The sequence below is a fragment of the Diceros bicornis genome, chromosome 28 (genome assembly GCF_020826845.1).
Source record: "Diceros bicornis minor isolate mBicDic1 chromosome 28, mDicBic1.mat.cur, whole genome shotgun sequence".
NCBI lineage: Eukaryota > Metazoa > Chordata > Mammalia > Perissodactyla > Rhinocerotidae > Diceros > Diceros bicornis.
In genome coordinates, this window is record NC_080767.1 from 29,513,582 (window position 1) to 29,530,146 (window position 16,565).

The 16,565-nt window shown below is 40.2% G+C and overlaps 1 pseudogene; it reads right to left on the reverse strand.

Moving 5' to 3' along the window:
• Positions 1–1,410: 1,410 nt before the first annotated feature.
• On the reverse strand, positions 1,411–2,355 carry LOC131393696 (olfactory receptor 1L8-like; annotated as a pseudogene).
• Between the last annotated feature and the right edge of the window lie 14,210 nt (positions 2,356–16,565).

A 16,565-nucleotide genomic window follows, 5' to 3' on the forward strand; every position in this document is an offset into this window, starting at 1 on the left:
CTAATGATAGGATTTCAGGTTGTTGCCAACCTTCATCTGCTATAAACTGGGATTCACTGAAAAAAGTGTATCTTAATCTTCAGTATACATTTATGGTAACATTTCTATAGGTCTGACTCCTAAGAGTGAGAGTTTCTAGAATAAAATATTAAATCACCTATTTTTATTTCTTTTTTGAGGAAGATTGGCCCTGAGCTAACATCTGTTGCCAATCTTCCTCCTTTTTTCTCCCCAAAGCCCCAGTAGATAGTTGTATATCATGGTTGTACATCCCTCTAGTTGCTCTATGTGGGACGCCACCTCAGCATGGCTTGATGAGCGGTGCATAGATCCGCACCCAGGATCCGAATTGTTGTACCCTGGGACACCAAAGTGGAGCACGAGAACTTAATTGTTGTGCCACTGTGCCGGCCCCTGAATCGCCTATTTTTAGACATATAACCTTAGGGATAGATGTAGGGAAGAGAAGTTTCAACATCTCTACTGTGGAATGGATTACTTTCATGTTATCACTCTTGGTTCTTAGTCTATATGGCCATTAGCATGTTTAATTATGTGGTAAAAAATAAGAGGAAATTAAAAAAAAATTAAGCCACGGCAATATAATGAAGGAAGGATAGAAAAAGGAGAGAAGAATAAAAGTAAGAACTTGATTTTTAAACAAGAATATTTTTTTTTGTTTAGTGAGGAAGATTGGCCCTGAGCTAACATCCATTGCTAATCTTGCTCTTTTTGCTGAGGAAGATTAGCCCTGGGCTAACATCCATGCCCATCTTCCTCTACTTTATATGTGGGACGCCTGCCACAGCATGGCTTGATGAGCGGTGCATAGGACCGTGCCTGAGATCCAGGCCTGCAAACCTGGGCTGCTGAAGCAGAGCACGTGAACTTAACCACTACGCGACAGGGCCAGCCCCCACAAAATTTTCTTTTAAGAGAAAAATAAGGAATTATAAAATCCTCAAAATGAGAAAATCAGCTAAAATGTAAACCTCCTTTTCCCTCTCTGCCTCCATTCTTTCCCCCTTCCAATGTTTTCAAACACATTCAACAGCTATAAATTATTTGTTTTCAGCAATACACTGAAACATGAAGGATTTTGGACGGTAAATCTTAATAAAAAAAGAGAAATTTGTTCAGGAAATATTTGTGGGAAAAGGACTAGTTTAAAGCAGTGTTTGGAAGATGAGAAAAGGATGAATCTTCATAGGAAAGAGGAGGAATAGTGAGGAAGAGTGTCATGATTTAAGCAGAGGCAGGGCCAATTGGCATGCCATCATCAATGGATATAAGTACCCATGATAGCCTTGTCTCACATGAGTTAAAAATGCTAACTTTCAACAGCTTGATTGTTCACCAAGAACCAGTAGAAACCATAGTCAAGTGGAGCCGACTCCATTTGTGGGTTTGTCAAGAGGGTGCTGCCTGCGATTTCCTCTTGCCCATCAGCTTCCTCAGGCCCCCTTTCAGGTCCTTGTTTCTCAGACTGTAGATAAAAGGGTTTAGCATGGAGGACCAAACTGTGTAGACAATTGTTGCTATGTGGTCCCTAACAGTATAGGTGGACAGGGGCTGTAAATAGACATAGAAGATGCTTCCATAAAAGAGTGTCACCATAGTGAGATGAGAACAACAGATGGAGAAGGCTTTACCTTTCCCAGCAGCTGAGAGAATTTTGAGAACCGCGATGAGGATTCATATATAAGAGAAAGCAATGAATAGAAAGGGGGTCACCAAAACAACAGATCCTTCTATCATTATCACAATTTCATGGACAAATGTGGAGGAGCAGGATAATTTCATCAGAGGGCCGATGTCACAGAGAAAGTGATGGATAACATTGGAGTCACAGAAGGTGAGATGATTCAGCAGAATTGTGTATAGGAGCACGTGGAGATGAGGAAATGAGCAGCAGAAGGCCACCAGCAGGACACAGCGGTGGTGGCTCACGGTGGTGACATAGTGGAAGGGGTCGCAGATGGCTACATAGTGGTCAAAGGCCATGCCTGCCAGAAGGCAGCTATCAGTGTTGCCCAAAGCATAAATAAAATACATCTGTGTCAGACACCCAGCATAGGAGATGGTCTTCTTTGACAGGAAGTTCACTAGCATCCTGGGGACAACAGTTGTTGTGAAGCAAATGTCAGTGAAAGACAGGAAACTCAAGAAGAAATACATGGGGGTTTGGAACTGCAGGTCAGAACAGATGACCAGGATGATGAGTAGGTTCCCTGTTATAGTGACCAGGTATATGGTGAGGAAGAGGACAAAAAGTGGCTTCTGGTCCTTGGGCTGTGAAGAGAGTCCCAGGAGGATGAACTCAGAGACACTGCTGGTTTGGTTGACTCTTTCCATTGACTTGGGTCTAGTTATATACAAGAAGTTCTGTTATTTAACATACTCAAATCCCATAACCCAAATCATGAGAACACAGCAAGTCTCTGTTTTCTCTGTTTGGTCACAGTTAGCTGTTGTGCAGGGACAGCTTGTCAACCTCATGGTCCTTGATGTGGTCCTCCCTTCCCAAATCCGTAGACGTCACAAGGGCCTTATATTGAAAGCTGGAGGGACAGAAAGAGAGTTTTCCTTTAGAGACCATCAGAGGTGGACTTCTAGGTTTCAAGTTCACTAGTTCCTATTCTATGAAAAGCACTGCTCCCCTGCTGGGGACACAACAATAAAAAGAGCCAGATCTTTGCCTTTGGGAAGCTCATGTTCTAGTTGCAGAGAGAGTTAATCAACAAACAAAATATGTAATATAATATCAGGTAGGGATAAATTTCGTGAAGGAAATAAAGCAATATATAAGAGGATTGAGGTGGATGGGGCATGGGGGTGGAGGTATTTTACATAGCAGGGGTCACAGGACACACATTCCCTATCAAAGCAAACTCAGTCGTGTCATTCTAAAGTACGTCTTTGCATTGTCTTGGAAAAAAATAAGTGTTTGCCAAAATAACCAACAGGGCAAATCTAAGAGGTATATTGAATCCAGTTCAACAAAATGTTTTTTTTTTGCTCGTCTGGGCACAGGATGAGAGATTCACCCTCCTTAGCTCATGGCATGCTATCATCATCAGTCTGTGCAGGTCTCCCCTTTTTGGTAAATTGCTTTTCCTTTCTTTAATCCCCTGTCTTAAATCATGTTTGTACAGGATGGGCATGCATTGTTGAGTTTTCAATTCATGCTTTTAAATTTGTCTCTCATATATGTACCCAAAAATATCTATGAGAAATATATTAATTTTTAAAATATGTATATTTTTTCAGTCATATTCAGTTACTTAGCAATGGACATCAAAGTGGCCTCCATTTGTTGCTACTACAAGAAACTCTTCAGTGAGAGATCTTGTATCAGCAAAGTGTTTTAAATTAATTTATTAGTGTCAGCGTATTCATCCATACCTTATGAATGAATATATTATGTAAAGATTTTCAAATATTTTGAGACATTGGTTATTTATATATTCTTGGTTACCATAAAAATCTCTACAATAAACATACTTATATCATCAAATTGTTTAAAACAATTTCTTTAGAGATGGCATATTCTTTGACACATTTTGAATGGGCCTATTACATTGGAATTTTCTTTTTGTTATTTATTGTACTAACATTGGTTTATAACATTGTATAAATTTCAGGTGAACACCATTATACTTCTATTTCTGCATAGATTACATCATATTCACCACCCAAATACTAATTACAACCCATCACCACACACATGTGCCGAATTATCCCTTTCGCCCTCCTCCCTCCCCCCTTCCCCTCTGCTAACCGCCAATCCAATCTCTGTCTCTATGTGTTTGTTTGTTGTTGTTATTATCTACTACTTAATGAAGGAAATCATACGGTATTTGACCTTCTCCCTCTGACTTATTTCACTTTGCATAATACCCTCAATTTCCATCCGTGTTGTCACAAATGGCTGGATTTCGTTGTTTCTTATGGCTGATTTATATTCCATTGTGTATATATACCACGTCTTCTTTATCCATTCGTCCCTTGATGGGCACTTAGGTTGCTTCCAAGTCTTGGCTATTGTGAATAATGCTGCAATGAACACAGGGGTGCATGTATCTTTACGCATTGGTGTTTTCAAGTTCTTTGGATAAATACCCAGCAGGGGAATAGCTGGATCATATGGTAGTTCTATCCTTGAATTTTTGAGGAATCTCCATACTGTTTTCCATAGTGGCTGCACCAGTTTGCACTCCCACCAGCAGTGTATGAGAGTTCCCTTCTCTCCACATCCTCTCCAACACATGTTGTTTCCTGTCTTATTAATTATAGCCATTCTGATGGGCGGGAGGTGATATCTCATTGTAGTTTTGATTTGCATTTCCCTGATAGTTAATGATGTTGAACATCTTTTCATGTGTCTGTTGGCCATCTGTATATCTTCTTTGGAGAAATGTCTGTTCAGGTCTTTTGCCCATTTTTTAATTGGGTTGGTAGTTTTTTTTGTTGTTGAGATGCATGAGTTCTTTATATATTTTGGAGATTAAGCCCTTATCAGATGTATGTTTTGCAAATATCTTCTCCCAATTGTTAGGTTGTCTTTTTGTTTTGTTGATGGTTTCCTTTGCTGTGCAGAAGCTTTTTAGTTTGATGTAGTCCCATTTGTATATTTTTTCTATTGTTTCTCTTGCCCGGTCAGACATGGTGCTCGAAAATATGTTGCTAAGACAGATGTCGAAGAGCGTCCTGCCTATGTTTTCTTCTAGAAGTTTCACAGTTTCAGGTCTTAAATTCAAGTCTTTAATCCATTTGGAGTTAATTTTTGTGTATGGTGTAAGGTAAGGGTCTACTTTCACTTTTTTGCATGTGGCTGTCCAGTTTTCCCAACACCATTTGTTGAAGAGAATTTCTTTTCTCCATTGTATGTTCTTGGCTCCTTTGTCAAAGATTAGCTGTCCATAGCTGTGTGGGTTTATTTCTGGGCTTTTGATTCTATTCCATTGATCTGTGTGTCTGTTTTTGTGCCAGTACCATGCTGTTTTGGTGACTATAGCTTTGTAGTATATTTTGAAATCAAGGAATGTGATACCTCCAGCTTTGTTCTTTTTTCTCAGGATTCCTTTACCTATTCGGAGTCTTTTGTTGTTTCATATAAATATTAGGATTCTTTGTTCTATTTCTGTGAAAAATGTTGTGGAACTTTGATAGGGATTGCATTGAATGTATAGATGGCTTTAGGAAGTATGGAGATCTTAACTATGTTAATTCTTCCAATCCAAGAGCACAGAATATCTTTCCATTTCTTTGTGTCTTCTTCAATTTCTTTCAGAAATGTTTTGTAGTTTTCCGTGTACAGCTCTTTCACCTCTTTGGTTAAGTTTATTCCTAGGTATTTTATTCTTTTTGTTGCAATTTTAAATGGCATGGTATTAATTTCTCTTTCTGCTACTTCAGTGTTAGTGTGTAGAAATGCAACTGATTTTTATATGTTGATTTTGTATCCTGCAACTTTACCACATTCGTTTATTACTTCTAAAAGTTTTCTGGTGGATTCCTTAGGGCTTTCTATATATAAAATCACGTCATCTGCAAATAGTGACAGTTTCACTTCTTCCTTTCCAATTTGGATCCCTTTTATTTCTTTTTCTTGCCTGATTGCTCTGGCTAGTACTTCCAGTACTACGTTAAATAGGAGTGGTGACAGTGGGCATCCTTGTCTGGTTCCTGTTCTTAGAGGGATAGCTTTCAGTTTTTCACCATTGAGGATGATATTAGCTGTGGGTTTCTCATATATGGTCTTTATTACGTTGAGGTACTTTCCTTCCATACCCATTTAATTCAGAGTTTTTATCATAAATGGATGCTGTATCTTGTCAAATGCTCTCTCTGCATCTATTGAGATGATCATGTGATTTTTATTCTTCATTTTCTTAAGGTGGTGTATCACGTTGATTGATTTGCAAATGTTAAACCATCCCTGCATACCTGGAATAAATCCCACTTGATCATGGTGTATAATCTATTTAACGTATTGTTGTATGCAATTTGCTAGTATTTTGTTGAGGATTTTTGCATCGATCTTCATCAGTGATATTGGCCTGTAATTTTCTTTTTTTTTGTGTTGTCCTTGTCTGGTTTTGGTATCGGGGTAATGTCGGCTTCATAGAATGAGTTAGGGAGCTTCCCCCCCTCCTCAATTTTTTGGAAGAGTTTGAGAAGGATAGGTATTATGTCTTCTTTGAATGTTTGGTAGAATTCACCAGGGAAGCCTTTTGGTCCTGGACTTTTACTTTTGGGGAGGTTTTTGATTACTGTTTCGATCTCCTTACTGGTGATTGGTCTATTCAAATTCTCTACTTCTTCTTGATCCAGTTTTGGAAGGTTGTATGGTTCTAAGAATTTATCCATTTCTTCCAGATTGTTGAATTGGTTGGCATATAGCATTTCATAGTATTCTCTTATAATCTTTTGTATTTCTGAGGTGTCTGTTGGAATTTCTCCTCTTTCATTTCTGATTTTACTTATTTGTGCCTTCTCTCTTTTTTTCTTGGTGAGTCTAGCTAAAGGTTTGTCAGTTTTGTTTATCTTTTCAAAGAACCAGCTCTTGGTTTTATTAATTTTTTCTATTGTTTTTTTAGTCTCTATTACATTTATTTCTGCTCTGATTTTTGTTATTTCCCTTCTTCTACTGATTTTGGGCTTTGTTTGTTCTTCTTTTTCCAGTTCCTTTAGGTGCATTGTTAGATTGTTTATTTGAGATTTTTCTTGTTTGTTGAGATAGGCCTGTATCGCTATAAACTTCCCTCTTAGAACCGCTTTTGCTGTATCCCATAAATTCTGGCATGTCGTATTTTCATTTTCATTTGTCTCCAGGTATTTTTTGATTTCTTCTTTGATTTCTTCATTGTCCCAGTCGTTGTCCAGTAGAATTTTTTTAAGCTCCACGTATTTGTGGCTTTTCTGATTTTCTTCTTATAGTTTATTTCTAGTTTCATACCGTTGTGGTCAGAAAAGATGCTTGGTATTATTTCAATCTTCTTAAATTTATGGAGACTTGTTTTGTGGCCTAGTATGTGATCAATCCTGGAGAATGTTCCATGTGCATTTGAAAAGAACGTGTATTCTTCGGTTTTTGGATGGAATGCTCTGTATATATCTACTAGGTCCATCTGTTCTAGTGTATCATTTAAGGCCAATGTTTCTTTATTGATCTTCTGTTTGGATGATCTATCCATTGGTGTAAGTGGAGTGTTAAAGTCCCCTACTATTATTGTGTTACTGTCTATTTCTGTTTTTATGTCTGTTAATAATTGCTTTATATATTTAGGTGCACCTACATTGGGTGCGTAGATATTTACAAGTGTTATATCCTCTTGTTGGATTGTTCCCTTGATCAGTATGTAATGCCCTTCTTTGTCTCTTTTACAGTTTTTGTTTTAAAGTCTATTTTGTCTGATATGATTACTGCTACCCCAGCTTTCTTTTCATTGCCCTTTACATGGAGTATCTTTTTCCATCCCTTCACTTTCAGTTTGTGAGTGTCTTTAGGTCTGAAGTGTGTCTCTTGTATGCAGCATATATATGGGTCTTGTTTTTTTATCCAATCAGCCACCCTATGCCTTTTAATTGGAGCATTTAGTCCATTGACATTTAAAGTAGCTAAGTATGTACTTACTGCCATTTTGTAACTTTTTTTTTTCTCAGTGTTTTAGTAGTCCTTCTCTGTTCCTTTCTTCTTCTATACAGAATTGATGGTCTCTTTAGTTTGACATCTGTCTGAAAGCTCTACTCTTTAACTCCCCTCCTCCCTCCTTTTATGTTTTTGATATCATAACTAACCTCTTTTTTGTGTATTTGTATCCATTGCCCTCTTATCATGAAAATAGATAATTTTTCCTATTTGTGGTCTTCTCTTTTCCCCTTAAATCAGTCCCTTTAACATTTCTTGTAGCACTGGTTTCTTGGTGACAAACTCCTTTAATTTTTGCTTATCTGGGAAATTTTTGATGTCTCCTTCCATTATGAATGATAACCTTGCTGGGTAGAGTATTCTTTGCTGTAAGTTTTTTCCTTTTAGCACGTTAAATATATCATGCCTTTCTCTTCTAGCCTGTAAGGTTTCTGCTGAGAAGTCAGCTGATAGCCTTATGGGGTTTCCTTTGTATGTAACTTGACTTTCTCTTGCAGCTTTTAGGATTCTCTCTTTATCTTTAATTCTGGACATTTTGATTATGATGTGTCTTGGTGTGGGCCTCTTTGGGATTATCTTGTATGGGGCTCTCTGTGCTTCCTGTACCTGGATGTCTGTTTCCTTCCTTAGGTTAGGGAAGTTTTCATCTATTATTTCTTGAAATAGATTCTCTGCCCCTTTGTCTCGCTCTTCTCCTTCCGGGACACCTGTAACACGGATGTTAGTGTGCTTCATCTTGTCCCAGAGGTCCCTTAGACTGTCCTCACTCTTTTTAATTCTTTTCTCTTTTACCTGTTCAGCTTGGGTAATTTCTTCTAGTCTTTCGTCCAGCTCACAGATCTGTTCTTCTGTATCCTCTACTCTGCTTTTGAGTCCCTCTAATGAATTTTTCATTTTCAGTATTGTATTCTTCATTTCTGATGGATTCTTTTCTATATCTTCCATTACTTTGTTGACATTCTCACTGAGTTAATCTATTCTTCTCCCCAGATCAGTGAGCATTCTTAACACTCTTTGTTTGAACTCTCTGTCGAGTAGGTTGCTCATTTCTGTTTCACTTAGTTCCTTTTTTGGGGTTTTCTCCTGTTCCCTTACTTGGAATGTATTCCTTTGCCTCCTCATTTTGCCTCTTTCCTTGTGCTTGTGTGTACGTATTAGGTAGGTCAGCTATGTCTCCTGCTCTTAGATAGGTGACCTTATGTAAGGATGTCTTAGGAGGCCGGCAGTGTGCTTCCCTCTGTTCTCAAAGTTCCAGGGGTCACCCCTATGTGGGCTACGTGTGTCCTTCTGTTGTGGCCTGTTTGCTCTCCCTATAGGCTCCCCGGGAGGCCGAGTTTATGCTCCTGGCCAGCTGTTGTAATGCTCAGCTGCTTGTAGTTGTTGTGGGCCCTTCAGTCTCTTTATCAGGTGTGGGGAGCCCCAGCACAAGTTCTAATACCACATTTGTGTTGCAGTATTTCTTTTAAGTGAGTAGGCCCCCAGCGTGGCAGGTTGTTGGGCTCAGGGCCTTACAATTGCTATAAGCCTCCAGGCTTTAGCTCTCTTGTCAGCTCTCTGAGGATTGCAGCTGGGTGGGGCTGGCCTCAGGCATGGGAGCACTCAATTGTTTCAGGCTTTGGAAGGTGGGGCAAACCCCCTATGTGGGTCTTTGAGAAGCACAAGTCTTCTGCAGCTGACAAGCCCTGCCACCCACAGGTCCACACACACAGTCAACACAGTCCTGCCCCATGTGCACGCCCCGACCTCCCAAAGCGGACCCAGTCTCTCCACGGTGGGAGCCCCACACACTCTACCACTGCCCCACACTCTCCACCTGCTCCTTGTGCATGCACTGCCACTCTGAAGTTGGCTCAGTTGCCAGGCTACAGAGAATCCAATCACCAATCTATGCAGGCCCACAAGTTGCCTGAGGGCTTGTTGTTGGGTGGGGCCAGTGTCTAGGGTGGGCTGCCTGCCCTGGCTGAGCTGGATTAAATCAGGGCACTCTAGTGGGTGGGGCAGACCCTGGGCTAGCAGGCCCCAGGGAGAACTCCAATGGCATCTGTGTCAGCACGCACACACCAGGCCACAACAATGGCCGCCGCCAATGTCCCAGTCCCTGGAGAGGTCTCACCTCTCACCGAGATGCACACAGGGTCTATTAGATGAGTCTCTTTTCACCAAAGCACTGTGCACCTTTCTTTCTGGTGATTTTAGGTTGCTTTCTGAAACGGGTGAGTTTGTGTGTGGGCCCTTTTAAGAGCCGGTTTTAATTTCTTTGTGAACCAGCTTTTCTCGGGGTACTCCCCAGTGTTTTAGTAGCAGGCAAAGTCAGATATTATGCCACTCGTCTCGATTGTGCTGGGTCCACAAAATGCCCACAGCGGGGGCGCTCCCCGGCTCAGGGCCCCGCGCCTCCAGGGAGGGCTGTGTAACTTTGGGCTGCTCCTGGGCGGCTGTGACGCTCCAGGAGGCGTCGTTTTTCCTCTCCAGAAGGTGGTTTCTGCCTCTTCTACCTCACTTAGGATTGTCCGTTGTTGCAGGAGTTCCTCTTATCCAGTTTTCAGTTCTGTCTCAGGGGTAATTTTTCCACTAGTAGTTGTAAAATGGCTGTGTCCGCAGGAGGAGGTGAGTTCAGAGTCTGCCTACACCGCCATCTTGACTTCCTCCTAGATCCCACAAAGTGTTTTAAATTATTCATCCAGACATTGAGAATGGGCATGTTGGATAAGCATTTTTTTTATAGCAGTTCAAGGAATGACCATTTATTTATTCATTCCATCATACAACAATTAAATGCCTATTTTTCAGCTGGTTAACATCAGGCATGTTATTCAATATCTTTAAACTTCAGCTTTATCATGTGTAAATTGGGTAAACTTATAAACATTTGCCCCATAAGATTTTTATGAGGATTTCATGATACTTAAAGCACTTAGAATGGCCCCAGGGACAGAGCAAATGCTTGATACTATTGTCTTCTCCTCCGTGCCATCATCATTACCAATGACTTTTTCCCTAAATAGGTATTTGTACATGTCCTCAAGATTAATGAATCTGAATATTATAATGACCTGAGCCCTCACAATCCAATGGTCTAACGGTCAAATTAACCCCATTCATACATAACCTTTGAATGAATTTACAAACCTTTTTCAGATGGAGTATTTGTCTATGCTTTGAATCATCTGAAAGGGAATCAATAATTAAGCACTTACCTTGTACGGGCAGTACTTTGTTTAATCCTCAAGACAACCTTATGAAGCATAAGCTATTTTTATTCCCATTTTTTTTTCTGATGAGGAAGCAGATATAGAGACTTAACATAATTTGCTCAAGTCAGACATCAAGCAAAGAGCAGAAACAAGATTCAAATTCAGGACTAATTCTGAACCTCAAGATTTAACCACTATGCATCTTTTCATATTTTTGTAAAGCTATAGAAGTAAATCTGAAACAATCATGCATAGGATCTATTTTTCTTCCGCTTTGATCATTTTCTATGCTAACACTCACACAGACACACACAAGCCCCACACATTGTTTTCCTTAAATGTTTTTCATCCCACATTAAGAACAGACCTTTATTGTCACAATGAGAAATCTATTTTTTCTGTGTTGACCAGGTTGTAGAATTTTAAGATTCTACTATACATGTTTCACTAGCAACAATAAGGGGATATTTGTCTTGGGTGGCTGGGGCATTATGTATGTATGGAATGAGGGTGTGGTAGAAAGTGCACTGGACTTGGAAGCAGAAGGTCGGGGTTTGGACCTGACCTCCATTACCTGCTCACTGAGTGATCTTAGATATTCTGAAGAGCTAATGAAATATCATGTATAACTGTAGTTTGTAAAAGATACATCAGCAAAAGTAAGCTATTCATGAAGGTTATGCCCAGGGAGTGTGAGATGTAGAAGATCTGAAGTGATAAGTAAGGTTGGATCCTCCTGTGTCTCATCTATGCTGAGAACTTGGGAAAACGGAAGGAATTTTTGGAATGAGAATCTGAGTGAATAGTTATAAAAGCCTGGAATGTGTCTGGGGGGACTTTTTTTTTTTTTTTTTTTGTCTTTTCTACTAAGTTCCTGATATCTACTTATTGGGAATTTGCTTCTTCAAAAAACATGGGATAACTACATACCCTAGCCCAGTGATCAAATAGAGTGGTCATAAAATACAAAGCTAGGCTTAAATGTTAGATTGAACACTGTGATATACTGTGCCCATGTGATTATTGGAACTTCCAAGGAGGGTGAAGTAAGTACCTGATTGAGGTGGATGGTCAGGTGGGCAGCCAGTACTGATGTTCACTTTCCATGTTCAGATATCTTCTTGCCTTTCCCAGATTTAAAAAATCTGTTCTCCCTCCTGAACCACTTCTCCAAGTTGGTTATGTTCACGTATAAGTCAAAGCTGACCTTTTTGACCTTCTAGCCAGTGACAAGCAAGAAGAGTTGAGGGAAAGGAGGAAAGAGAAGATAGATTGCTCTAGATTCTAGAAGGATATACTTAAAGAGTGTGAAAGTCTCAGCTGACTCTACCGGGAGCTCTGGAGCTAGAATATCAAGGGAGATGGCTCTTTATACTCCCATGTTGATCATTAGATGCAGGCTGCCCTGGAAGGAAGGATGTTTTTTGGTGAAGCAATCTCTTTCAGTTGAGGCCATCTCCAAAGAAATCTTAAAGCTGAGGATTCTCTTACCAGGCAACACTTGATGAGCCACAGTGTAGTCATTATCCACTTTTGACCTGCACTTACACAGTGAGCTGACCCACCTCTAAACCATGCTCTGGATTTTCCCTCTTCCATCAGCTGGTTATGGGGAATAGTCTATGCAGCCATAGCTTTCTGATCCCTCTCCTAGATCACTGGATTTCTAAAAATGTTATTGATGTAGAGGTTTTCCTGCATCTTTGTAGTGTTTATCTTCCACCCTCAGGATTGTCTGTGTCTTGCTAAGGCTCCAACTTGCTAGCAAATTCTTGGTTATCTGGTCCAATCACCATGGTGTCATTGATACAGTGGACCAGTGTGATATTCTGTGGGATATCCAGATTGTAGGCATCTTTGAAACTATATTACAACAGATTTCAAGAAAGTTAACAGAGCCCTGGGGAAAAAACTTCCATTCAAAGTGCATGTGAACTGTTTCTGATCCTTTTATGTGATAGGAGTGGAAAAGAATGCATTCATCAGATTAATGGCTGCAAACCATGCACCTGTGGCCACTTCCCAGTCTTCTGAAGCAAATATGCTATATCTGGCAGGATGGCTGAGATTGAGGCTACTCCTTAGCTGAGGTTGCACTAGCCTACTGTCATCTTCCAGAATCTGTCTGGTTTGTGTAGGGACTCACCTGGTGAGGTAAGGAAAGATATGATGGAGACATTCACCCTGGCATGCTGTCTCTGCCATTCCCCTGGGATACGATGTTATTTTTGATTAATTATCCTGGCTGGGGGATGGACAGTTCCAGAAGCTTCCCACAGGCCAGGGATCCAATGTTGAGGTTGTGCCAACTGCCAAGCATATCTTTGAATGTTATATTTGTAGACTAGTAAAATGATCACACAATGGGCCTGCAGATTAACCGGACCCACTGTGTAACAGATTTGGACAAGCACTCCATTTAACACCTTGTCCCCATATGCATCCTCTCTAACAACAGGACCATGACGACATTTTCCCATGTGAAGTTACCCAGGCAAATGGCCATAGGTACCTGTGGGGAAGGACAGGTAATCTTTATGGGTACAATTTCTGTGGTGTTGCATGGCCCTTCCTCCTTGGGACCTGGCCTCTCCATCAGTCATTCGTTCTGCGTCTGAACTGGCTCAGGTCTAAAAACTAGGCAAGAGATTAGAACGTTTTATTGGAGTGACTACACTCAGTCTCTTCATCATTCATCCTTGATTTCCTTTGTTCTAGAGATGGAGCACTACCCCTTATGGGTTGGTGATCCATTTTCCCCTTGGAATGCCGTTTCCATAATTCTCCCAAGGTGAGGATTTCTTGACTGCCTCTCAGACCTTACCACTGGTGATGGTTAATTTAATGTGGTGGTCAACTTGGTGGGCTACAGTACCCATTTATTTATTTATTTATTTATTTAAATTTTTTAAAATTTTTTGTTTATTGCAGTAACATTGGTTTACAACATTGTAAAAATTTCAGGTGTACATCATTATACTTCTATTTCTGCATAGATTACATCATGTTCACCACCAAAATACTAATTACAACCCATCACCACACACATGCACCGCATTATCCCTTTCACCCTCCTCCCTCTCCCCTTCCCCTCTGGTAACCACCAATCCAATCTCTGTCCCTATGTGTTTGTTTATTGTTGTTATTATCTACTACTTAATGAAGGAAATCATACGGTATTTGACCTTCTCCCTCTGACTTATTTCACTTTGCATAATACCCTCAATTTCCGTCCGTGTTGTCACAAATGGCTGGATTTCGTCGTTTCTTATGGCTGAGTTATATTCCATTGTGTATATATACCACGTCTTCTTTATCCATTCATCCCTTGATGGGCACTTAGGTTGCTTCCAAGTCTTGGCTATTGTGAATAACGCTGCAATGAACACAGGGGTGCATGTACCTTTACAAACTGGTGTTTTCAAGTTCTTTGGATAAATACCCAGCAGGGGAATAGCTGGATCATATGGTAGTTCTATCCTTGATTTTTTGAGGAATCTCCATACTGTTTTCCATAGTGGCTGCACCAGTTTGCACTCCCACCAGCAGTGTATGAGAGTTCCCTTCTCTCCACATCCTCTCCAACACATGTTGTTTCCTGTCTTGTTAATTATAGCCATTCTGACGGGCGTGAGGTGATATCTCATTGTAGTTTTGATTTGCATTTCCCTGATAGTTAATGATGTTGAACATCTTTTCATGTGTCTGTTGGCCATCTGTATATCTTCTTTGGAGAAATGTCTGTTCAGGTCTTTTGCCCATTTTTTAATTGGGTTGTTAGTTGTTTTGTTGTTGAGATGCATGAGTTCTTTATATATTTTGGAGATTAAGCCCTTATCAGATGTATGGTTTGCAAATATCTTCTCTCAATTGTTTACCCAGTTATTTATTGAAACACTAATTTGGATGTTGCTGTGGAGGTATTTTGTAGATGTGGTTAATATCTACAATCCTTTGGCTTTAAGTAAAGGAGATTACTCTCAATAATGTAAGTAAAGAAGTATAATGTAAGTAAGTAAAGTGAAATATATTATTTTATAAAGTAAAAATAATGTAAGTAAAATAAAATAATGTTGAATAAAGGAGATTATCCTCTTCTAATCAGTCAAAGGCTTTAAGAGCACAAACAAAAATTGAGGTTTCCTGGGGAAGAAGAAATTCTGTCTCAAGACTTCCTGAGTTTCCAGCCTGCTGGCCTGTTGTATGGATTTTGAGCTTCAGATTGCAGCATCAACTCCTGCCTGAGTTCCCAACCTGCAGGTCTGCCTTGTGGATTTTGGACTTGCCAGCTCCCACAATTGCATGAGATAATTCTTAAAATCTCTCTTTCTCTCATATATATATAATTATGTATATTATATATATATACATAAACATATATAAATATACACATACATGTATGTATGTATATAATAGGAGATGTCTATACACCAATAATCTATCTGTCTATCAACTCCTATTGGATCTCTTCTCTGGAGAACCCTCACTGATATTCCACTCATTACAAAAATCAGATCCATTTGTCTTCTTATGGTTTAGATTTGCCACTTGGACTCTGTCATTCTCATTGCCATTAGTGAGCTGAGTTCTGTGATGGCACATCCTACTATCAGTCTGACTTACAGAGGAACGAAAAGCCACTATCAAAAGTATAAAATGAAAAGTAAAAGTCTTATCTTTCTGTTTCCCATCCACAGTCTGCTTTTAGTTGGTTACTATCATAATTTAAAAGCAGATGAAGACTTGTGTTGGTGTGCTCCACAGTAATAGTAACCGGAACAATTACTAAAGTGAATATTTTATTTGGCCAATTGATTAGGATATATAGTCCCTTAGGCCAACTTGTTTTCAGGAAACTGGCTGGTTTTAGTGTTTTAACCTACAGTATCTCATTTAACCCTCATAATAACCTCAAGAGCAAGGTACTATTACCACCTACCATAGATCTAAGGAAACAGAACTTCAGCCCCTTGCTTAAGGCATCCAGTGGCAGAGCTGGTTCTGATCTCAGGTCACTCCGTGTCTAATGCCCTTGGGATCAACCTCACCACTTGACTACTTCCAGAACAAGCCTCAGCCCCTGCTCTGCAGAGTATCTCAGATGGGTGGGGAGACCTGCAGGCTTTCAAGTGGCAGTGGAATGTGTGCTCTAATGGAGGCCAGGGTCAGTGGTGTGGTAGTCTGCAAGGGCCAGGCGTAATCCTGTCTGGGCCATTCTGTGATGTATGAAGAGTGATGTTTGAAGAGGCCAACTCCATGCTGTGGTTACTTCAGAAGCCAAGGTGACCATAGTCACTTCTGCTTTCCATGACATCAACATCAACATCAAGGACACCTTCTCCTGGGACTTGTGGCTCAGCCCCTTTAGTCCCTTCACAGGTTACCTTCCAAGGGAAAGGTAGGAAATAGGGCAATTAGACCGTATAGGCTCCTGTTCTAATCAGAAGCTCAGGACTGTTTTTCCCTGGGCATTAACCTTGTTGGTGAATGGGGATCTTCTTGCCCATTTTTCTGCTGCTCAAAAACAGGCATGAAACATTCAGAAGATCCTTAGGTCATGAGATCTTCTTCTTTTCCTTGGATATCGGTTCTCTTGAACAAAAAGTGAAGGCTCAGGAAACAGCCTTGATCAGAGGTGTCTGAGCTCACCAGGGATTGTCACAGGTTAGAGGAAGACGGAGAATCATCACTTGGCACTGATGTGTATGTTTATTCAA